The sequence below is a fragment of the Lacerta agilis genome, chromosome 9, assembly GCF_009819535.1.
Source record: "Lacerta agilis isolate rLacAgi1 chromosome 9, rLacAgi1.pri, whole genome shotgun sequence".
In the NCBI taxonomy this organism is placed as follows: domain Eukaryota; kingdom Metazoa; phylum Chordata; class Lepidosauria; order Squamata; family Lacertidae; genus Lacerta; species Lacerta agilis.
The window spans coordinates 1,081,384-1,106,850 of record NC_046320.1 but is presented as its reverse complement, the minus strand read 5'-3'; the positions used below and the strand labels follow the sequence as shown (position 1 = coordinate 1,106,850).

At 44.6% G+C, this 25,467-nt stretch overlaps 1 long non-coding RNA gene across 1 annotated transcript; it reads left to right on the top strand.

The window, feature by feature from the left end:
* The first annotated feature begins 24,479 nt into the window (after positions 1-24,479).
* LOC117053345 lies at positions 24,480-24,710 on the top strand. The gene is made up of 2 exons (XR_004427382.1): positions 24,480-24,558; positions 24,652-24,710. It is a non-coding gene; the product is annotated as an uncharacterized LOC117053345 (long non-coding RNA).
* The last annotated feature ends 757 nt before the right edge of the window (positions 24,711-25,467 follow it).

Below are 25,467 nucleotides of genomic sequence, written 5' to 3'. Positions count from 1 at the left end.
CCCATCTCTGAAAGGAAGTGGCTTTTCTTGTTTATCTCTGTCTAGAAAAATTGCCTTGAAAACAAAAGTGGAAACCCTTACCAATTTTTTTGAGGTGCACCCTGGAGCATAAAATTCTAAATATAAAGTGGTCTTGTGAAGTTTCAGCTCATGAATATTCACTTGTTGAATTTGCATTTTGTTTTTCATCTCTACCAGCTATTAGAACACTGCTTGTTGCAGGCTGAGAACGCCCTTCCCAGCTGTCTGATCAAACTTTACAATGGATGGATGGATAGATTTGGAGCAAAGCAGCCCCTCATTGTTTCCTGATGCGGACGCCCATCTTTTGGGATTTTTTCCAGGAGGCAGCTTCAAAGACAGCCCAGCAATGGCGGCAAACAGAATCCCACAGCCAGCCAGCAAGCAAAATGGGGAAAAATTTCAGAATTTCTTTCCGCTTCATAATTCTTCCAAGACATTTCTCCAGAGCTGAATCCCACCTTGGGACTCACCTTTTAATTTGCAGTCTTTAATCCAGGTCAAAAGCTAATGTGGTTGGAGCAGCCTATCCCTGACCGGTTGGCTCCCAGATGTTCTTGGATTTAACTGTGGTTAAGGCAGCCTGCCTGGGAATTCTTAGTAAGGCTCATTGGCATGTAGAAGGCAGTGGTAGAGACAGGCAATGTGATTACTATTAAATTTACTAGTCACGTTGTTTTCCCCCACAGGCAACTCAAAGCAACTTATAAAAAGAAAAAGAAAATACATTAAAACTTCTCACCCACACTAAAAGGCCCTCGATCAGTAGAAGCCAAAGGCCTGGTTAAAAATGAATGTTTTTGCCTGGCGCACAAAAATATTGTATATTAGAAGATAACATGATTATGATAAACTACAAAGTACCTGATTTTCTGTTGCTAACTGGGAAAAGATTACTCAAACTGAATGAAACATGATTCCATCAATGGCAGGAGGAGCTTTTCACAGAGTCTTTGATGTCAAGTTGATTCTGGGTGGTGGTGGGCTCTCTTCTCTCCAATATCCTGACTTGTCGGTTTCTTTTGCAGTTCCCGGACCCAACATCACGCGGCAGTTAATGGAAGAGAATTGACGCACTTGCTTCAGAAAGGGTTTTGAGACAGTGGAGTCTAATTAAAGTGAGACTTTCCTTTGAATAAATCAAGACCCTCAACGGGGGAGTAAATTTCCTTTGCCTGTGAGGAAAACAGACTCATCTGTTTATCCCCTTCAGACGGAGAAGGAAGGTGGAATGATACCTCTGGGCCTGTTATAGCCAGCCAAACAGAGGAGCTGCTAAAAGCTATGGGTTGTATTCACTTTCACTTGGAGAAGGAGCACTGAAATGGATAGTCCTAACTTAGACACGTCTACTAGTTTCAACGGGAAATGGTTTACACTAGGCTACAACTCTGTATTTGTTCTCTTGCGTTATTGCAGTACAACAAAGAGAATATATTTACCCAACCCAAACCTGCTTGGGCTGCCAGTGACGCAGCTCACAGTGAGGCACCATCTTTCTACAGAGGGTGGCTTCATTTGCAGAACCTACTTCTGCACCCGGTGAAAAGGAACTTTCTACAACCTTGCCTAAGGGCTGCATTTCCTCAAAGCAAGTGGGAGGAGGAGCGACGGGTGCTGCTGCTGCTCCTCATCCCTGTGTTCAGGCCCGTCTCTACCCGCTCGGTGGCGCCATGAACCAGGGCCGGCGCTGTGGGTCCTAAGGGCGCCAGCCTGAGTGTCCAGGGTGGAGAGTTGGGAGTCCGGCAGCGAGCAAGAATGAGACAGAGCGGGGAAGGAGGCGCTCGTGCAAAGAATCCTCCCAGGCGGCAGGGGGCGCTCGTCGTCGGGCGCAGGCGTTGGATTACCGCCGAAGCTGCTCCCCTCCCCTCCCCGCTCCCTCCCCGCTCCCTCCCCTCGGCCTGTCAGTTGGGTTGCTGCGTCAAGCCCAAGCCCCGCCCCCCTCGCGAGTCCCGCCTGCTTCCCCTTGCCCCGCCCACGAAGGAGGAGCCACGAGGGCTGCCTGCAAGGGCTCCTGGGTCGCTCTCGGGCGGCTCTGATGCCGGGACCCGGGCGCCGCTTCACATTCCCTGCCTGCTCTTGCTTTAAAGGGCAGCTGAGCGGGCTTTGTGTCTGCAGCCCTTCCTCTCCCCTCCTGCTTCGAGCCTTTCCCTCACTCAGGTTCATGGAGCGCTGAGGGGCTTCCCTCCCCCATGGCTTCTGTTCTTTCAGACGAGCCGGCAAGGAGCTTTTCGTCCCCGCCTCCCCCCTCCAGTTTGTCAAAGGCAGGGGATGCCGAGCTGGCGGCAAGGAAGGCAGGCAGGCAGGCAGGCAGGCAAGCCGCTTCGGAAGGAGGCTCAGCTGGAGGAGGACGGAGCAGCAGCTCAGGCTTGCGGTTGCTGCTGCTGCTGCGTCTGAGGCTGCAGAGAAAGGCTTTCCTTTCTCAGCCTGCTGATCCCCAGGATACCGCCATGCACCAGGCTCACTCATGCCTCAGGGGGAAGGAGTGCCTCTGAGCATGAGCAAAGCGCTTCTCTTTCCCCCCCTGTGTCGCCTGACACAACAGGCAGGCTTTCTGGCTCTTTCATTTCTCCTTTTAAAAACTAGAACTAACCTGCTGTATCGTCAACGCTGAGGGGATTTATTCCCCTCCGAAAAATATTTCTAGCTATTTGAGATAGGGTTCAGCCCTGAAACCTGAGGAATTATAATTATTAATTTATTTGTAAAGGTATTTATTTTCCTCCAAAGAATAAACTTCCGGCTTTTTACTGGATCCTGTCTAGGGCTTTGATTTTTTTGCCAGGAGCGCAGGAGTGTACAGTCTGGATCCCCATGAAAACCTTGTAATTATGGATAATAAAGCATGATTTTTTTTTAAGTGTCCCCGGATTCATTGAAAAAAAATCTGGTAACCATATGCTATGCACCCCCGTGGGTGCAAAACCAGCAGGAAGATCATGCAGTGGGATCCAAGCTGCTTTACACGGATCCCCTACTACGCCTTGCCAGCAGCCACTTCCTCCAGCCTTCAGATCTCTGGCAGGGCCTGACCCAGCCGCCAGCCTCTTGGACGGTATCCATTGGTGCATATACATAGAGCACATTCACACACAGGTGGAATGAGAATCATTGGAACTGTAGTTTGATCAGGGTGCTGGTGGTGGTAGCTCTGTGCAGGGTAAACTACAGTTCCCAGGACTCTTGGTGGCAGCGTTGGAGATGTGCATGGTGCTTTGGATGGGGCTTCAACACCAAATGTGCTTTCCCACTGTATCCTCTTCTAATGTTATGCTATATGTACTGCGTTTGCTGGCCATCCTACTTTCCTCTTTCTGCATTTCTTCTGCTTTTCTATTTCCTCCCCCGGAAACTTTTTGCTTTTGCAGACACCCCAAAATAAAACACTGGGTACTTGGCCACCCTGTAAATGCACTCAAGCTGTGTGTTAGAGAGGTGTGGGACTCTTTATTCAAATAGGACTCTCTTGCTCCCCCTCTCAGAGTACGGTTTTTTAATAGAAAGAGCTAAATCCAAAAGAAAACTCTGCTTTTGCCCTGGTGTGACCCATGTTAGGCTGACCCTCCCAACCCCTTTTTGGCAGGCAAGTTGTGAGTGTGTTCTGTTTTGCCGTCCTCTGAACCATTTGGAGGTGTCCACTGTTTGTAAGGCCATTCCATCCAAGTACAATTTGGGAAGCCCACTGGGCAACTTTGGGCCACTCACTGTCTGCAAGCCTAACCTACCTCACAGTGTTGTCGTGAGGATAAATGGGGAAGGGGTAAACTATGCTTGCCACCCTGAGCTCCTTAGAGCAATGGCAAATGTATTAAGAGACAGGGTGAGGTGGGCCGGCCCTGGTGTCATCCCTCAGGGTTGGTGTCAAAACCCCCACCGGGTGGTGACAACTCTGGGAAATTGGGGGGGGGGCGGTGCTGGAGGGATCTTCGCACCACGGCGCCGGATATACTTAAGACGGCCCTGCCTGTGTTCCATGCCAGAGCTTTCTACACACAGAGAGACTTGGATCCCAAGCATTGTCACTGCCTAAGGACACAGTCTAGCTGGCCAAAGCACGGGAGGAGGGTGTGCCGTGCATGTGGCCTCATCCGAGTCCCAAGGGTCTGGAGGACCCAAGCCTACTTTCATGCCAGCAAGAGCGGTGTGGAGAGGGAAGGGACGGAGAGCTTTGGGTGTCTGCCCTGCTGACCAGGCAGGGTCAGAACCTCCTCAGACCTTCTGAGTCAGCGAAAGGACTTCATGAGGAAATGGCGCTTGCCTTGTCACACAGCCAGCCATTACAAGCTTGACAAATTTGCATGCCGAACCAGCAACATCCCTAATGTAGGGAGGGACTTGCTCCGGTGTCTGTACAGGCACATGTGGGCTCATCTGCAACAGCAGCGGGCCAGTTAATCATAGTTTATGAAGCAACCTTGAGCTGGCTGGATCTCTGCCGATGCTCTTATCTGTCATGTTCCCTTCTGACTCATAGTGCTTTTCTACATTAGTGAGTGAAATGAAGCTCCTGCAGCAATAAACAGAAAGATCACATACCTGCTTTGAAGTTGCCGTTTTAAATAACCTCCCAGGGCTGTGCTAATGCAGAGAGGGAAGAGGAAGCCTTCGCCTCCCCACCTCCAGACTTGCGTTTCCAATCAGGCAATGAAAATGAAAAAGGCTCCTTTAGCTACCACATCCCACAGCGAGAGCCATGACGAAGCTTTTCAAGCCAATGCACCCGGTGATGAATGACGCTTGGTTAGAACTCACTTCCCGAGTCAGCATCTCGTCATTCACAAAGCACAATTTATTAACCTATAAACATGGTGTAAGCACGGCAATAGTTATTTTAATTTGTAATTTACAAGACTCCTTGGAGGAGGCTTGCTGGGTGGATTTTCTCCATTCAGTTGGCCTGCGCAAGGACCTCCTCTGTCCACTAGGGGAGGGGGGGTGTTCAATTCTTAAAATAACTCTCTAAAATTATAGTTTAAAGTTGGATTTCTGGGGCAGTGTTTTAAGGGAATCTTTCAAAATAGTAGTTTAAAAAAAGGAAGTACAAATACCTGAATATATTTGTATCTTCTAAACAAACAGCATTTACTATACATTGTGGAAAGTGGTTTGTCTGCTCTCTATATGTTCGGACGCCTCTTGAGATATCATTGCCCAACTCTGCATGAAGGCTCCTGAGAAGCGGGTCGAGGTCATAATCAAGGTTTGGACACCAGGCACCATTTTGATTCAACATGGCAAACGAAAATGTGACTCCACCATTGTTTTTGGCATAGGTTTGGTTACCTCTCAAAACTTCATGGCAAAACTGGGAACAAGGGTTTCCAAGCTGGGGGTGGCAGTCTTCATTGATGTTCAGATACCAGGCACCATTTTAATTCAAGATTGCAGACCAAAATGTGACTTGAATGTGAAATCATCTGATTTTTGGCATCACAGGTCAAAACTCACAAATTATATGGTCCATGTAAAAATCACAATATTTGTTGGTTTCTTAAATTTCTCAGACAGTGCTGAGAAACTCTGCTAGTTTAATTATGCTTTCAAATAAGAGTTGGACCATTGCTTTTTGTTTTTTGAAGTTAGACATTTTTTAAAAAACGAATCTCATTTCTTTTCTTTTCTTTTATTATGGAGTTTGGTGGATCAGGGGAATGCTGTGGACATAGTGTACCTTCATTTCAGTAAGGCTTTTGACAAAGTCGCCCATAATATTCTCGCAGGGAAGCTGGTAAAATGTGGGTTGAATGAGGCAACTGTTAGGTGGATTTGTAGTTGGTTGACTGATCAAACACAAAGAGTACTCATGAATGGTTCCTCCTCATCCTGGAAAAAAGTGACAAGTGGGGTGTCGAAGGGTTGTGACCTGGGCCCATTGTTCTTCAACATCTTTATAAATGACTTGGATGAAAGAATTGAGGGGATGCTCATCCAATTTGCAGATGACAGAAAACAGGGGGTGGTAGCTAATGCTGCAGAAGACAGAATCAGAATTCGAAATAACCTTAACAGATTGGAGAACTGGGTGCAAGCTAACAAAATGAATTTCAATATGGACAAATGTCAGATTCTGCTGTGTCCTATGGGTACAAGAGGTGGCCAACACCACTGAAGATTGTGGGGAATGCCACGCCTGCTACAAGGCAGTTTCCTATGCAGTTTCTTTGGTTTTTACTTGGTGAAAATATCTCAAAGCTCACTTTATCCATGGGCCTGTTTGCTCTCCTCTTTGACCCGCATGACTGTGAGTCCACATTATAGGAATCAGAAGGAGATATCCCCCTCTGACTTTGCTGGAAGGAAAAAAATGTGTGAGAGCCATTAAGAAGTGAAGAGGGAACATTTGTAGGTCCTGCACAGATGGGAACAGAAGGCCTAAATTGTACATTAGCCCTAAATTGTACATTACCTGCAAGTGTGTGTAACAGTCGCCTGATGGGCCAATTAGATCAGGGAAAGCCGCATCTCCTGGGGTTGATGGGAGCAGACAAGGGTAAGTGGCAGTACCTAGCCTGCACCAAATTGCCTCCAAAGCAGCTTTGCAGAGAGTTCGCTTTTTAAAATAAAATGTGCACAAATCCACTTTTCACACATTGGAGGCACTACAGGTGTGAAAGTGGCTCGGAGGCAGGCAGGGTCAGAGCTCAGGGCACTTTTCCTGCAGCCATTGTGAAAGTAGTCAGAAATGTAGAGGTGGATCAAGGTGACTTGCTAGATTGTTGTCTACACAGCATTGTGGTTCAGAGGAATGAGCAGAGGTTGAGAAGGTCATGCAGATTTGTGCACTGCTGTCCTATGCTCATATCTGATTTTGTTCCTCTCCAGCACTCCATAGTTGCATTATTGATTGGCTATGTAAAACATCATTCTGTAATCACATTGGATGTTGTATCTGTTATTAATTCTGAAATGCTGCTGTATAATTCTGCAGTGTTTGATTCCTCCCTTCTCATCCAAATTTATACATTTTCAGTTGATATACTAGGGTAGATTCTGCTAATGATATGCACATGTACTATATGTATTTAAATTGGGGCAGCTGATGATTAAGTTAGGAAAATTATGTCTAAAGGTTGTAGTACAAGATACAGTAGGAGCGTCCATCTCTGGACCCCTCCAGAGGCTGGTGTTTGATTGCAGGTGTCTTCTGCAAGATGCTCTTGACACAATAAGAGTGCACTTGGGACGGATTTATTCTGCTTTAGTTAGTTCTGCGATGATAGTCCTCTGTTATGGACTATAATGGAGGACTGTATGTCAAGTTTCAGTGCTGTGCTGCCTCTCACATGGAGATTCCTTTCCAAACTATTACAACTAATAAATGTACAAACTGCCTTGCTGGATCCGGCCAAGTGTTCCCTTTTACCAGAAGCCACAACCAGTGCATTTGAAAGGCTGTTGGGTCCATGTCTGGTTTAAACCCCGAGTCTGGTTAAACCCTAAGACGGGAGAGCAGGAGGGGCCTTGAAATATAAATTAGGAAATGCAACTTTTATCCAAATTACTACTCCCACCCTCGGCAACACATTTTCTCTGTTTGGGTGGCATGTGACCATCCTAACTTCACTGTGCATTGACCCCGAAGCCATCATGGCCAAGACCTGCTGACAGACGCCTCCTTCTCTGTAAATCGGCCACACCTGCCTTTAAAGCCCATTCCAAGCTGTTTAAGTCAGTGGTCACCATTGCCAACTCCTTCACGCAGTGCATGGAGTTAAACTATGGAACTCGCTCCCACAGCATGGCCACCAGCTTAGATGGCTTTAAAACATGGTTGGACAAATTCACGGTGGATAAGTCTATCGATGGCTTCTAGCTTCAGTGGCTATGATCTGCATTTACTGTTTAAGGCAGCAATGATCCTGAATTCCTGTTGCTTCCCATGGAGGCATCTGGTTGGCCCCTGTGAGAACAGGATGCTGGACTAGGTGGGCCACTGGCCTGATCCTGCAGCCGGCTCTTCTTAGTTTCTGACACACTTTTCTCACAGCTCCTGTGTGTTTCAGTTGCCCAACTCAATCCACAGAGGCGGAAACATCATTTTACTGCCAGCTTCCTTGCTTAAATAAAAGATCCTTCTATTTTGGAAGCTGAGGTGAGGAGAAAAAGAAGATGTCCGGCAAATGGAAATTCAATTGGTTTAATATGAGAACTATTTTACTGCCAACTTAACTGGAGCCTCTTATTAAGAATCTGAGCCTCTTATTAAGAATTTCTAAACAGGGAGAGCGTCTCCCTTGGTGAGGGCGATCTCCAATCATACACCAACATTGCTCTTGGCATATTTATGACTCCTATGAAATCTCCCATCTGGTATATTTTAAAATAAAATTGAAAATTTATCACTTTCCCTTCACTGGGGTGTTGGGCTTTCTCCCTTCCGAGAGAAGAGAGCTGGACAGAGATTATTGCATCAGCAGGTTGACAGCTGAGGTTAGGCCGGGGGATGATTTAAATTTTCAACACTTTCCCATGTTAGAGATTTCCAGAATTAGGGATGGGGCAGGCAAAATTGCAGACCGAGAAGTCATGAGCATGTTTCTTGAACGATAGCTCTGCCCTGCCTCCAGTTTTGGAGACAGCAATGCTTCTGAATAGCAGTTGTTGGGAACCACAGGAGGGGAGGGGGCTCTTGGGCTCAGGTCCTGCTTGTGGGTTTCCTACGGAGGCATCAGGCTGGACATTGTGAGAAAGGATGCTGGACTTGATGGGCCACTGGCCTGATTCCGCAGGCCATTCCCACCTTCTTACGTTCTTGTGTTGTTTTACTTTTGTTTTCAAATCCTGCACCGTTTGGGATGGGAGAAGACACACACACTTCACTTTCTCTTCTGGAAGAGGATCCCGTTCATTGAACCACCAGAGACAGATGTGGCATGTTCATCAGACAAAGAAGTCCTATTAATATATGAAAATGGTTGACATAAACAGAACATTGCACGTGCTCACGAATCCCACGGATGGGCAGAGCAAGTAGGAATGAGCAACAGCAGTGACATCCATTGCTCCACTTGCCACTGGAATGTGGCCCCTGTAAGCTTATCCAATAGGGCATCTGGCCCTCAGAATGGAAAATGTTCTCCACCCCTGTTTATTATATCTCATATGCCTTGCTGCTTGTTCTTCAATCCCAATGGAACGGCAAAAAAGTATTCTCTGCCCACATACCTGCAGTGCTTTTCAGAAGGCAAGGCTGCATGCAGCAACTTCAAAAGAATTTGCCTGACCATCGGGGGACGCAGATCAGTCACGCGCAAAGACGTTTTGCCTCAGCAGCTCAGAACTTGGTTCTGGCATCATTAGGCTCTGATGGCACCAGCTGTTTGCAGCTTTTTCTCGGCCTGGCCTCTTAATGGTGACTGAAAACCTTTTAATATTCACAGCACTTTTAATATTTAATATTGCTGCTGTTATAGGCAATTTTTTAAAATGCTAAGTGTGCTTAAAATTATTAATTTTTTTTAAACTAAGTAAGAAAATGGCCCTCTTTGAGGTTCTGCAGAGTTTGTCCCTGGAATAAATTATGCAGTTTGAACTGTGTCTCTCCCTTTTTTTATTTTGCTTCTGAGATTGAGGTTATTAAGGAATTTGAGGGAGGAGGAATTGCAGAAAATGTAATAATAATAATCTACAGGATCCCTCCCTCCCCTATTCCACGCAGGCCACTAGGCAGGCTTGTCCCATGACCACCACCAGTGATTGAGCTGCTTCCAATGGCCCCACCACACCAGGCTAGCTTATGTTGGGTGGGGATCCTGTGGGACTCCAGTTCCCACCAGCCCCTTCCAGCATGGCCAAGGGGGAGGTGTGATGGGAGATGTCATCCAGCAACATCTCCCCGGCCAAAGGGTCCCCATCCTTGCTATGAAACCATTAATTCCAGAGTCTAATTCGGCTGCCTCCGAAAAGGATACATAGTTACTGTGATGGAAAGGATAATCTTTTGTCTAGGAAAAAGATGGATGCTTGGTGTCCCTCAGAAAGAGGCAACTGTCTTTTGTGCGGTTTGTGGAAATAAACAACTTGGGAAAACCAGACCTGTCTCAGCTCAGGTGATGTTCATTCACTGAAACCAGGAGCGTCTAAATTCAGGTAGATAGCCGTGTTGGTCTGACGAAGTCGAAATATAAAAAATAATTTAATTTTTTTTCCAGTAGCACCTTAAAGGTAAAGGGACCCCTGACTGTTCGGTCCAGTCGCGAACGACTCTGGGGTTGTGGCGCTCATCTTGCTTTACTGGCTGAGGGAGTCAGCATACAGCTTCCGGATCATGTGTCCAGCTGCCGCTGTTGGTATGAGCTTTCATGTGCATGCACACTTCTTCAGATACACTGAAACAGAAGTCACCCTTGCTTTTTCCTGTAGGACTAATTGCAGTCATTAACAGTCGTCAACAGGTTTACCAGACCCATTGAGTCAATCACCCATCTCCTCCTACCCTCCTGAGAAAAACCCCACCCCACCCTCCCACTATATATAAAGGTCTGGTGACTTCTGTTTCAGTGTAACTGAAGAAGTGTGCATGCACATGAAAGCTCATACCCAGAACAAACTTAGTTGGTCTCTAAGGTGCTACTGGACAATTTATTATTATTATTTTATATATTCAGGAGCGTCTTAAGTGCAGCTTTCTGGGTGATGTTGGACTCCAGTTCCCATCAACCACAGCCAGTGTGGCCAACGGTCAGGGATGGTGGGAGCTGAAGTCCAGTGATGTCTGGAGGGCCACAGGTTCCCCATCTTTGACTTGTGTGCTCCTGGCAGACCTCTGTATCCTTGCCAGCTCCATGACCAGAGCTGTACTGGCCCAGACTCTTGGGGGAAGGGGTGGACAAAGTGTAGGACCCTATTGCCAGCAGCCAAGAGCCACCCAATCCGCATGAAAGGGCAACCTTTGAGCCACTGGAAAAAGTCTTCTCATCCTTGGTGGTGAATAAAGCCAATCAGAGTGAAAGGAGGTCAGACAGCCCCTGAGGAGGGACTCCTAGGGTCACTCTGCACAGGGGCGTAGGAAGGGGGTGCGGGTCGCCCCAGGTGTCATCCTGAAGGGGGGTGACATTCGGTGCCCCCCTGCCCACGACTCCCCCAAGCCCAGCGAGTGGCAAAGCGGCGAAGCTGCTGCTGCGGCTCTCCCCCTTCCCCAGCTCACTGTAGGCTTGGGAGTCGTCCCCCCCCCCCCCGCCGAATGTCACCCCCCTTCAGCCTGAAGCTAAGCATTTAGGAAGAAGGTGCTTCAGTTTCAAGAGAATGATGTGCAAGGTCTGTTATGTATGATGAAACTTCAAGGGAATACAATGTAAGTCACTCTTCACTGAAGATTTACAGTGTATATGACCCTTCATCAAAAGATCTCAGGGCAGTTCACAAGCAGCGGTTGGATGGCTTTGATTGTGATTCCTGCATTGCAGGGGGTTGGACTAGATGACCCTCAGGGTTTCTTCCAACTCCATGATTCGATGATTTATTGCCTCCCTAGCCTGCCTCTGTTAACACCAACACCATTCTGCCACAGAGTAGTGGGGGGCGGTGATCTTTGGGAATCAGAGATCAGTTTGGATCTGGCAAAGCAAACCGATTTGTTTTGACCCAGAGAGGGAGAAAACACAACAGTCAAATTCAGTGTGAAACTTGAGAGGCCCACAAACCACAACAGCAATGCATCAAATTTTCTACTTTATTTTCTACGTGCTTAGAGTTGCTTTTTTCAGCAAAGTGCTCAAGGCAGATAGCAGTCCAAAATAAGAGCAACAGGTCTCTTCCAGAGGATGCCTATATTGAGCAATTACCCTGATTTGCTTCCAAAAAATTGGGTGCAGATTATATGCCGTCTCTGTCAAGTGTTTGTTATCCTGAATGCCCCACTGTAGCTTTATGCTTTTTATTTCATAAAATTTATACACTGCTTGGATGTAAAAAAACACACACCCCAAACCCAACAACTTAGAAGTGGTTTACAAAAAAGACAAAGCAACAAAATTATCAATAAGAAAAATTAACAATAATTTTAAACTTTCAAACGTTAAAGTGACAATAGACTGAAAACAGATTAAAACTTGCACCAACTTTCTAAGAATATGGGTGGTCCAAACAAGTTCGAAGCATCTGGGTGGGCAAATTTGGGGTAAGTAAGGCAGCTGCCCCCCCCCCCACTGCTACAGCTTCCAGGTTCCCTGTGAGATCTCAACAAAATGTGGCAACTGCCAGCAAAGCCCCTTCTCCTCACTTCTCCGCCATCGTCCATGGGCTGGGCACCCGTGGATCCTTTTTTAAAAATATGCTTTTTATTAGTTTTCTTACTTAACAAACACACACACACAAGAAATTAACCAAAATAATAACGACAAAAACAAAAAACATACATACGTCCATAACTCCATAAGTTCCTACAAAAGAACTTCTGCCACCATGTTCTTAATTCCCAGTTCCTTATCTTCCCCAATAGACTTTCGTCTTCCTCAAAGCGGGTCAGTCTTATCTATTTGTTAAACTGCTTCTTTAATCATTTCACCATTTCTTCTGTTATCTGAATACTATACTTATAATCCAAATTGAAGTTTGCAAAAATTAATCAAAATATGTCCAGGTTTTAACTTGAGGGCACTGGTTTTTTTTTTTTTTAATATTCTTTATAAATTTCCCACTCCTTTTTGAACTTTTTGTTTGGCTGTCTCCTAATTGTCTCTGTCATTTTTTCCAGTTCGAGATATTCAAATAATTTATCCTGCCATTCCTCGTTTGTTGGTACTAATTCTCCTTTCCAATTTCTGGCAATTAATATTCTTGCTGCTGTTGTAGCATATAAGAATATTCTCTCTTTTTCATTTGGAAAATATGGGTTTAAAATGCCCAAGTGGAAAGCTTCTGGTTTCTTTATGAAAGTTTGCTTTTTTCCAATTATTATTACAGTATATAATATCCCCAAAATTCTTATTATATGTTTTTGCAACCCCACCACATATGAAACAGTGTCCCTTCTGCCTGTTTACACCTCCAGCAAGTATTAGATCTCATTTTATACATTTTGGATAGTTTGTTGGGAGTTATATACCACCTGTAATGGATGCGGGTGGTGCTGTGGTCTAAACCACAGAGCCTAGGGTTTGCTGATCAGAAGGTCGGTGGTTCGAATCCCCACAATGGGGTGAGCTCCCGTTGCTCTGCCCCTGCTGCTGCCAACTAGCAGTTTGAAAGCACGTCAAAGTGCAAGTAGATAAGTACGTACCACTCTGGCGGGAAGGTAAACAGCGTTTCCGTGCGCTGCTCTGGTTTCGCCAGAAGCGGCTTAGTCATGCCGGCCACATGACCCGGAAGCTGTACACCGGCTGCCTCGGCCTATAGAGCGAGATGAGCACCGCAACCCCAGAGTCGTCCGCAGCTGGACCTAATGGTCAGGTGCCCTTTACCTTTACCTTTATAAACCACCTGTAGAACATCTTCAAAAGATTTTCCTTTATTCCATAATCTTTCCCATGCCGATAGTTGGATATTTTTACCAAAATCTTTCACCCACTTAATCACTACTTCTTTCACCTCCCATTCTAAAAGAAGCTTGTACATTCTAGATATTACTCTTTTCTTGTTTTGTATTAATTCTTTGTCTACCTGTAGATTCTGCCCCCTGAGGCGACTGCCTCCGTCCGACTCCTGGGCAGGCAGATAAGAGCCACCAGCACCGTGTGAAGTAAGTCCCCAGGAGAAGTTGCACTGAAGTTACCTGTACACTTGTCAGGAGTGAAACTGGCGCGGAAGTGATGTAACTCGGGCAATTCAAACATCAGGCGGCTCTTAAGAGGAGTCTGTAAGATTAACTTTGTGGGTTTGCAGATGGCAAAATAGCATGTACTGTGTGGGATGGAGCTGCCAAACAGAAGCAGCGCATTCTAAAGACCACACAGTGCAGCTTCCAGCTGCTGAGCCATCCTGAATGGTGCTGTTACTGTTACGAGGAATTATGATCTTTTAGTGGGATCATTATGCTGCATGAATGGAACCGCATACAGCAATTTCCCTCAGCCGTATGTGTCCATTCAAAGAACCAGAAATCCCTTCCAAACAAAGATTAAAAAAAACAATTGAGAAAAATAAATGCATTCCAGTGTACATGTGACAAAACAATGCTTTCCCTCTTATCCAACGGATATGGAGAGAAAGGCATTTCTCTGACAACTGCACAGTGGAAAATAAATGGAGTAATTTAAATAAAAATGGGCCATGTCTCCTTGCCAACATGTTTGACACGGCAGCTGTGAGGAAGTTGTCTGTTTTGAACAATATACAGGGACAGAGGCACATTAGCTGTTCGGATGCTTCAGGACTGGCAGGGCCCCAATTCTTGACAGGGTTTGCTTTATGTCAACTTTGTCCTACACATCTGTGAGAATCCTGCTCGTCTTGTGAATGAGCACATAAAATAAAATAAAATTGCAGTGTCTCTAAAATACTGGAAAATACTTCATATAATGCTGCTCTTGAAAAGTACTGGAAAATACTTCATATAATGCTGCTCTTGAAAACGTGATTTGAGGGAGCCAGGAAATTATTGGCCAGTTAGCATAATATCTGTTCCTGGTAAGTAGGTGCCAAGCATTATTGCAAGTGTCGCATGACCAGGTGCGCAGAAGAGCAAGCCTCGCTGAGGTAGGATCAGCAGGTCTTCTGCAAAAGTAGTCCTCTGAGAGGGTCAATGAATAGAATGGATCCGGCACAGATGGCACATTTGAATTCCAGAAAGCTCTTAATAAATGTCCTCACCAAAGGCCTCCTGAGTAAATACAGCATTTATGGAGAAAGAAGACATGTCCTCTGATGGACTGGCAACAGAAGTAGAGCATAGGTGGTCAATGGGGGGGGGGCTCCAGACATTGCTGGATAGCATCTCTCGAGGAGAACGGGGGTGACCAGGGATGATGGGAGATGGAGTCCAGCACATCTGGAGGGCACCACGTTAGCTACCCCTGGAGCAGAGGGTAGGAGCCATTTGGAAGGTGGAGAGAAGGAAGCCATGTGGTGCCCATTTGCTCACCAATCACCAGGCATTTATGTCAGCAGCCAGGCAGCCAGGTTTGTGAATGAATGAAAAAATGGAAAGTCCTTTGGGAATACAGGTAATCAAATAGAAAGGTCGCAAGGACTCAGGCCAGGACGAAAATATACAATAATTTCCTCTATTTTTGTTGTTTAAAGTATGAAACAAATTCCAGTTGCAATGATTTTTAACTCCAGGACAAGGCCCTGTTTCATTTATTCTTCATCAGCTGGAACAATAAAGAATCTCAAATTAAACTTATATCTTCTGACAATATTATCCGTTTAGTCATTTCTATCAAAACAATTGTGTGACAAGCATTCTGACATCCAGAGAAAGTTTATCTATGTTTTATCATATCTATATGAAAGAATACACATAAAAATTATATATAGAAAATTATAGTAAATAATATAGCAATTCATGTAGCAAACAGAGACAGCTCTATTTGCAACTTATAAATGTAAGTTGAGGTGTGATCTACTACACAGTTAAAGAGACAGGACTACACCTGCAGGTTTGTGGATGAGCCTGAGGTGCTGAGGAAAGTGAAAATGCAAGAGGAGCTGCAAAGTGTCCTAAGGGGATATAATTATCTAATATTAATCTCTAAGCAGTTACATTAAAAAATAATGCATTTTACCATCTGTATTTTAATAGATTTGTTTTATAATATTTAATTATCACTACCAAGTAAATCAGGGTGAGTGCAAGATAATAAAATAAATTGTACATCTTGGGGTCAAAGTTTGGGGTGGAGGCATATCTCCAGCATAAGATGAAAGTGATCTGGTGATGGTGCCAGGGGAACCTCTGTGGGGAGGGAATTCCCTGGGCTGCCACCTCCCAAGAGGGCAGAAATTACTAAGAGGTGAATTACAGTGTCCATTGCCTGAATCTACTTTTCTGGGCAGCTCAAGATAAAAGAGTGCCCTGAAACAAGAGGAACAATCAGAAACATCAAGCTTTTGACTAATAATAAATATAATAATAGGAAATTTTTGTATGTTTGTGTGTGTTTGTATGTTTGTATGTTTGTGTGTGTTTATAACTCCTGTTTTACAAAACATTCCTTTCTCATTTTCACCATGTTGCAGGAGGTGAGTGTGCAAGGAGTTTGGGCAAGATATTGAAGCCCATTTGAACTCAAGAAATGAGGAAACCGGAGGAAGGGGGATGAGCAGCAGCAGCAGCAGCAGCAGGGAATCTACCCAAGAGGAAAACAGCTTGTTTTTGTTTACCAGAGTGAGTCATACTTTGCAAGTGCAAGCAATTTATATACTGTATAATATAAGCATATTACGCATGCACATATAAATTCTTAGGACGTAAGAAGAGGTGTGCTGGATCAGGCCATGGCACCTCTAGTTCAGCACCCTCTTCTCCCAGTGGCCACCCAGATGCCTCCATGGGAATCCTGCCCTCTCTGCTCCTGTGCCTGCCAGCACTTGCCTCTGACGGTAGAGACAGAATCAGAGCCATCCTGGCTAGGAGCCGCCGATAGCCCTCCCCTCCTCCATGAATTTGTCCAATCCTCTTTTAAACCCATCAAGGTTGGTGTCCCCCAGTGCCTCCTGTGAGAGGGAGTTCCATAGGTTGCACTGCATGAGGAAAGACAGTTATGTATTCAGTGATCTGTGTTTGCCTGAGCTTGAGTCTGGACTAAGGAGTCTGAGCTCCTGTGTTCTGATTCAATACATGCTGTCCAATCACAGAACATTTCAGGATTTGGGCCTCTGACATTGGCCCTTGACACTTGAGTCGTGATTCGCAGCTTGGAAGTTTAGACAGCCAATCATGTTGGGAGTGGCCTGGGCTTTCAGGAATGTGTATAAACAGTTGCTTTGCTCCTGTTTCCCAGTTATATAGTTCAATAAAGGTTCTTGCTACTATCACTGTGTGTTGCCTCATGGGAACCCACCTACACTTCAGGACTTTCTTATTTCACGCTCTGCTTTTCAATCTCCATTTTGCTGAATGCGATTCCTAGAAGGGGCAATTGACCACTGTGCCTCTCCTTAGTGTCAAGGAATTCCAGAGGTGGGCCCTTCTTTACAAAGTCTGTTTCCTTGTAGGTTGCACTTATGGTAGGCACCATGTGGGAGTCCAAGATCAGAGCTGGTTACCCTGCCAGGGTTCAGTCAAGGAACTAGGAACATGGAACGTTGCTCCAGAACAATTCTGAAACCAACCACCGAGAGTCGAGATACTTCCGGAGGGATGCATTTCCTTCCCAGACTCCACCTCCCTGGAGGAGAGCTATTTTCATTGGAAAGCAGCATGCTTGTTTGATGAGGAGGTATGTTCCAGTCGGCTCTCTGTTTGATGCTTCCCACTTCCTCTGGGATGGGTACACTGGGGAATGAGGAATCTCCAGAGAGGAGGATGTTTCTGGGGAGAAGTTGTCAGTGTATGAGTTTGTGGACAAGGATGCCTCCCTGAGGATGGAGATATCACAAATTTGTCCTCCATCTGTGAAATTCTTTGGAAGATGAGTTGTTTTGGTGACTGCATCCTAAGATGGTCTAGGAAGACCATATTTCCCATCCTACACATCCCAGGATTCGTCTCCTGGTCTCTGGGTTTAAAATTATTCCATGTCATCCTCACAAAAAAAGCTGAGAAGTAGCTTAGGATTACACCAAACCACTGTGAACAGTTCAACTCTGGATTGTTCACTGCCAACAAACTACTATCTAAAGTCATGGTTTGTTTTTGGCTTAAAAACCTTGGTTTGTTTTAACTATGGCTGGATGTTCTGTTTGCAACCATCAGCATCCTTCCTTAGCCATGGTCTGTTGACCACCCTAACCCAGACAGTAAAAAGCAACTGGAAAGCAATGGGGAAACAAACCATGCTCTGTTTGTCTGTGTGACAACCCATGCTTTTTTAGACAAACAATGGCTCAATGTTATGTGCAAACCAGATCTGCATGCCCGTGAGATTTTGCAACCAGATATCCTTGGTGCACCTCCAAACTTCTACCCACAACACTACATTGTATTCCTAGATATGCATGCATTTTCTAGCTATGCGCCAGAAAAAGTGTAGGCCTTCTACATCTCTCAGTGGTAGGCTGGCTTTCTAGTGGAAAGCAGCTTGATAGTATTTGCAATATGACAAAAAGAACAGGTGTTTCATCCTTGCAAGCTCTCGGTACATTTGTTGACTGACTAGCAAAAGTTAACATTGGTACAACCTTTGTATAAAAATTAAAAAAAGAACCCCTTCTGGACTGAATAATCAAATATGTCAAATAATTGCTGCAGCTGTGATTGATGTCAACAACACAACTAATTACCCCAAAGATTAAAATGACTCTTTGGGTTTTTAAGAAAGCTACAAATTGGTTAATTATTTACTTCTCTCACCTCTCTCACCTCGTTCTGCCTTTAAATGAATGGGAATATTGTGGGATGTGAAACACAAGAGCAGTCAAGTACAATATCCCTAGAGTGGCCATAAAAGGGGATGTCTGGACCAGCTAGTCGGAACTTCCTGTTTCTCCTAGGCTGGGACAGACTTCCTCTGCATGTGACTAGAGGTGGGTGTGACCTCACCTTGCCCAGGTAACAAAAGAGCAGGACTGGTCAGCCATCTCTCTCTCTCTGACTAAATTCGTCAAAGAAGCAACATCTGCTTAGCCTAAGATGCTCTCTTGGCTTGGACAAAGGAGCTGTCTCTATATGGGATAGATTCCAGGTATATTACTTTTGTAACTTAAGTCTGCCTTCTGGAATGCAATTGTGAGCAGAATGTGTGAGTAAACTCTTTTTATACTTTTTATAGAAGACTGTGTCATGTCTAACTTTTTATGAGGGACTAAATGGGGAATTACCAACGAAACTTATTTCAGAGGCTTTAGTGATCCTGAGCAAACGCACCTGCTGCGCAAGTTAAAAGGGGAATGTTACTCTGCTAAATTGCAGAACTTGTTAACACAAGTTGAAAAGGATATAATCAAACAATATATCCTCTCCTGCATCCCTGAACATTCCCACAAATATTTACCTTGGGATGGAAATTGTAGGTTGAGACAAACCAGAGCTGGTTTAATTAGGATTTCAACAGTTTTCGTACCTATTTCACCTCCCAATCAAACAGATAAACTATTTAGTTTACTTGCTTTTTGAGCCATACAGCATTCAGGGCCAGAACAGGCACAGGTAGAAGAGACCTGCTCTAATTGTGCCTTGCAGTCACCACGAGGCACTTAGTGTGACTTTGGGGCACAGGACCACATCTCAAACTGGCACAAATTCTGCTCAAATAAATTTATAGGTATAGATGTCTCTGAGAAATGAAGTTGGTAGGAGGCCAGGGGCTCAGCCTGGTAAAAAACCCCGAAGTAAATTAATGTGTGTGTGTGTGTGTGTGTGTGCGCGTGTGTGCGTGTTTTAAGTATACATATTTTTCAAGAATAGTATCGAGGTACAGAATAATAAAAATGTATTCAGAGGTACAGATATCTGCCATTTTTTTAAGTCAGTAACAGTTATTGCAAAGGTTGACTAGCAGAACAAATAACCATTTACCCTCTGTTACAAGACATAAAATACTTGTTTGTTTGCAATTCACACTTAGTGAATCCTCCAGAATAATACTGCAGCAAAACTCCATTACCAATTAGAGACAGAGAGGATAAATAAGACCAGGAAAACGGTTTACATTACAAGGTATAAAAGAAGAAGACCATCGCCTTAAGTGCAATGAGTAAGATGAGAAGGCAACACTAAGGCATAAATAGAAAGGCTAAGCGTTCCATGTTTTTATGTAGTATTGGGGTAGGGGGCGTTTCTGTCAATGGTCTTCCTTGTTAGCATAAATAATAAAAGAGCTTCAAGTTGAAGCAAATTTGTCTGTCTCTGAAGTGCCGCACAGAACACTCATTTTGGGGGCTGGCGTCTCCATAAATGCGACATCCCACACTTAGTGGTTCCAGCAGGAAAGATTTGCTCCAGTTGCCTCCCTCCAGTCCTTAGCAATAGTTAGCCTTGCTGCCAGTTAGATCTTTGTCAGAAACATCTAGGTTGCTTTCAACAAAAAGGTTCAAGCAAGACAACAAGAAGAATCCATATGAATCAATATGGCCGACTTGACCCAACTATCTCTACCCCCACATGCAAAGAAATCTCACTGCAGTCAAATAAAGACAGCCAACCACTCCCTGGGCCCCCCAACCTCTCTCACTACCAAGGAAATATAATAGGCAAATGGGAAGAGAACCTGCCCAAGTGGGGCTGACACAAAACCACATGCATACCACCCCACCCCCTCTCCCCCTTCTTTTCTTCCCCTACCTTATACAGTATGCAGCACTAATGTCTTGCAACAAATATAATTGATCTGTAGAAAATACAAAAGATTTTAAGATAATAAGTTTGGTTTTCCTGCACAAGAAACAGTTAATCAGGGCAGCAGGGAATTGGTTTTATTTCATTTGTGCAATACCGTATTTTTCTGTGTATAAGACAAGGTTGTTTTGTTTTTTTAAAAAAAAAATCCTAAAAATTGGGTCGTCTTATACACGGACAGTGCAGAGGCAGGCCCAAACAGAGGGCCACTTGGCTCGGGCCTCCGATTCCAAAGGGGGCCTCGGTCAGCATATTCACAATTGCTAACCATTATTTAAATGTAAATACTTAAAATAATCCATTTTCCTATGTATTTTTAAAAAGCACTATTATTTATATACTTACTTATTTATAAGACTTCGGAAATCCCCAGGGTAAAAAAAGGGGGGGGGGCACATTATCTACCTGGCCTGGGCCTCTGCCCGGCTCTGCAAGGGCCTGATCCATAGTAGACAAATGTTGCTTGTAGATAGATAGATACATAGATAGATAGCTTTAACAGTTTCTTAGCATTTTCTTAAAGTGATAGGCCATCCATTTTGGGGCCCTGGGGCCCCTCCCACAAGGAATACCTCCAAAAAAGCACACTGTGGAGGAGGAGAGTTTCCTGGCTCCCTCTCAAAGAAGAATTCAAACTCAGGCTGCAGTGTCTACCAAAATCTTTAATGCTCAGATCAGTGCGATACATGGGCAAAAGGCCATTAAAAGGCACAGCAGGTGCTACACCTAGCCAAGCAAGCAAAGACATGGATCCAGGAATGACACACACCCTGGCTTAGGAGCAAACTCCTCTTAAGCCCCCCCGCCCCCCAAAAAATATTTGAGGGGGCCGGGAAACTCGCCCCCCCAACGTTGATGGGCATTGCCATTTAATGGTGTGTGCCGTGTCATGTGACTATGTAGGGCAGGGCTTACTGCCCCCCCGCCCCCCCATATTTTATTCAAGTTGGCACCGCAGCAACCCTGTTATTACGGAGTGGGGCCGGTACTAATTTCTCACCCATGCGCAATGATCCTATGTTGAAAAAAAACACATTTGTATCCACTGTATCAATGTGCCGAGGGACTTTTTATGTGTCATTATGACCAACAGGTGGTGGAAGGAGCGAGCCAGAGTCTAGTGAGTGAGACTGTCCCTGGCTGTAATACTGGTTTTAGTCCTCTCACTGGTCAGAGCTGAAGTTGGTATTTACAACTTTAAAAAGAGATACAACAAATTTTCACTTGTGATCTCCACAGTTGGCAATTGTAAATGTTGCTTGTAGGTAGATAGATAGATAGATAGAGAGAGAGAGATAGATAAAGAGATAGATAGATAGCTTAATTCGGTAACTCCCTAAAAAGTGTTAGGAGAGGCAATACATTTTAAATTAAAAGGAAACTGAAAGAAAATAGAAGTCCAACAAAGAATTAATCATAATAAAACAGGGACAGTAGATTGTAGACAGATTATGGACTTTGAGAAAGCCCCCAAAAGAAAGCTTAGCCAAATTTAAACTGAAAACTCATAAAAATACCAATATGAAGATTTTAATGAGAATCAAGAAAAGCAGATACACCTGATGACTAGAAAAGCCAAGGGAAAACTAAGACAAATGAAAGAACGTGAGGGGCGAAATCAAGTTTATTTACCTTTCGACCAACAAGTTTTTGGATGTACGAAGGAGCAGAGGAAAAGGTAGGTGGATATGAAGTCTGCTTCAAGCAGAGTGAAGAATAATTGCAGAAAATAGAAGGCTTTTCTTTTAAAAGGTAACTAGAGAAGCCATTTCATAAAAAGAAGGCTGCCGTTTCTGTTGCTAAAGTTATTATTATCATTATTACTGTTATTATTTATTAAATTTCTATAGCGCCTTATACCCAAAGGTCTAAGGGCGGTTCACATAAAATATCAAATACACAAAATAAAAGCAAAAAGAACAACCCAATAACGGGTTACCAGAGCATAGGCAAGAGTAGTCAGAGCTATCCCTGTCCAGAGAGGGGCGTATCCAGATAGGGGCACCAGCCGAAGCTGATGGAAGGCACTCCGGGTCGCTGAGCGGCTTCCCTTGTCTCTCGACAGAGGTCACCGTACAGAGCGACCAAGGCAGTTTCTGTGCCAAAAGCAGGCCTCAACCCTGATTGAAATGGATCCAGAAAAGAGCACCTGGATCTGGTCTGCGACCACTCACTCCAGAACCTGGCTCCAGAAGTTGGAAAAACCAAGACTGGTAAGATTTTAACACAGGTAAGACTTAGAAGCGAGAAGGGAAGGGGGATCCAGGGGGATCCAGGGGGAAAGAAAGCTTCTTGGGGACTAGAGATGAGCTCCTTCACTAGAAGAGGGTCACCAAAATATTGTTGAGTTTTTATTTCTTCCGATGTGTATAAATCCAGAAGGTTCCAAACATGCCAGCATTTTGGATCCTCACCAGTAATTCTGTTCCTAAGGTTATTTAGGTATTTAGAATACCCATTTAAAAAGCTGATGCATCAAACTGCTTCCTTTGTCTGCAACAACTGCCTTGCTGGTTTTAGTGTGAAAAAGCAAATAAGGCATTTTGAGGGTGAATCTACTGATGGCAACGGTTAGAGGTGGCCTGGTAGAGGCCTTGGAGTGAGTAGAGGTTTTCACCATTTTGCCAGCCATTTTTAAGGGGGAAAAGTCCAGCAAACGTTTAAGCACAAACATATTCAGAATTAGGAAGGATGAGCCTTGACCATTTTTTCCTGTACATAAAGGGCAGAAAATTTTGTCTGCTAATGGTAAGGCTGAAATGACTGACAAAATATTTGAAATCTTATGAATCCCGACTCTCTGGCCATTTTGACTCATACATAAGGGGGTGGCTGATTGTTCCGCTAATGACCAGAGCAGGTCCACACAAAATCATAATAAGCCACATTTGTGAAACATTTTGGAACAGAGGTCTATACCCTTAAATCCTGTAGATAAAGGAGGCATATAGCTCCCAATTTTCTTTGCCTGAGGTACAGACAGGTATGTCTGTTTAATGCAGGGAACATGATCCATAAATGCTGAGACTTTATTAGAAATTTCATTTGACCCAAATTGGCTTTTTGGTGAAAACTTTCATGATAGGGTTGAGAGTTGCTGGGTTTCCAACAAATACTAAAATTTGGATCCTCGCCAGTACTTCTGTTCCTAAGGCAATATATTTAAAAACCTGGTGTAGCAAACTGCTTCCTCTCATTGGGTTACCTTCAACTGCAATCGTAGCTTTTATTAAAAAAAAACTTTTGAATTATCAGAGGTGGCGATAGGCACTAATAACTAACAAGTAATCTCTAAATGCTCTATCGTAATTATAGCAGCAATACAGTTGTGTGTCTTCTGGCTGAAGGTCCACTAGGTGAGTATCTTGTGCTTGGCTGAGGAGAAAATCTCTGTTGTGTTCTGCCTGCAACTCTTTGTACAAAGATTCTTTCAGGTCGCAGTGAGGGGGACCATTCAAGCACCCGGAGCCTGTTGGAGAAAAGGTAGGCTCTAAATGGAATAATACATCAAATATGCAAACTAAATATTCCAAAGAGCTTGTATTGAGCCATGTTGGTTCTTCAATCATTTTTTCAGAAGAGCTGCGAACTTGAAAGCCTAATGCAGTCGCTCTCCGTGCTTCTACCTGGAGGGACTTCTCTTGTCGGGACACCACTGCAGGGGAGGCCCTTTCCTGTGCTGCCACCACACAATAAGGTACATCTTTTGGTGGGACAGCCATCCTTGTTTTGTTGCAGCTCTTTTTTTTACAGGCCTCACAGAGCTACCTGTGCCGGAAGCAGATCTGCTCCATTGCCAAGTGAGAGGCAGTGTCAGAGCTCTTGATACAACAAGTGAACATCTGCAGTGTAGGATTGAGAGACACCTGCGTCTTGACTGCGCTGCTTTAGGTAACCGGCTGTTTTGCTCCTGTGTCTGGAGGGGAGGGCTGCTGAAGACCCTAGTCTCTTCCAGGTGCATCTCAGGGACATGAGAAATATAATTTTGCAAGCCTTCAGGAAACTTAATGGCAAGTGAACTTCACACTCCAATTTCAGTGATCTTTTTCAGTACAATCCTTTTGTGCTGGCCTCTCCATTTCCCCCCGCTTGATCTCTTCACAGTTCTGCCCAAGAGTCCACCACCCTCAGGTGAAGCCACCTCTTCCTGCAGAAGTCAGGTCAGTAAGAACAGCTGTGTTCAAAAAACATTTCTCTGGAATTGGCGGGAAAGGGCCGGGGACAAACTAATGAGTCCAGATTGCTTTTCACAGACCAGCAGAAGGAACTTCCAGGCCCATGGATTCACACTTCAGAGGGACAAACAAAAAGGTGAGCATAAAGGCAGAGTTTGAAGACTAGAACCAATCTCTCTGTTCTGCCCTGCAAATTAATGGCAGTCAACATGGCACTCGGTGACTTAAACACATCTAGGTGAATAAAACCTTGACTGTGTTCTGTTCTTCAACTTCATAACTCTTAAGGGTTTTCTTTTTTCCTGAGAGAACATTCTGTATTCAGAGTGTTCTCTCAGGTTTTGCTTTTCACCTTGTTGCATTGGCCCAAAAAAAGCAAAAGACGCTGGTGGTCGGCGCTCCTGGTTTCCAGGACGGGGTTCAAGCCCCTGCGGTGTCCCTGCTTACTTCCAATGCAACCCCCCTTCTCTCTGTCTCTCCCTTAAGAGCTAAATGAAGCAAGGTCACTGGTGTGTGTCTAAGACAAGGTGGACTACATGGATGCTTCCCATCCTAGCACTCCTTGCCATAGGGAACAAAAAACTTACTTCTTTTATATATACTGTTTGTGTTTTTTTTTGTGTGTGTGTGTGTGTGTGTGTGTGTGTGTGTGTATATATGAGAGACTGGAGACTGCCTCTTAATTTTGCGTTGTTTGTTTTGGAAGTAACCTAAATATACAAACATTCTTGTACATTTTATGCTCCTTATCGCTACCCCCAACATCTGTGAGCTGAGGATCCCTTTCCCATCATCATCATTGGACGAGATTGTCCTGGGCTCCCTGGCCCCTGACCCTGAGCCCCGCAAAGAAGGGATCAGCAAGGAACTGGGCGTGACGGAGGACATCTTGCA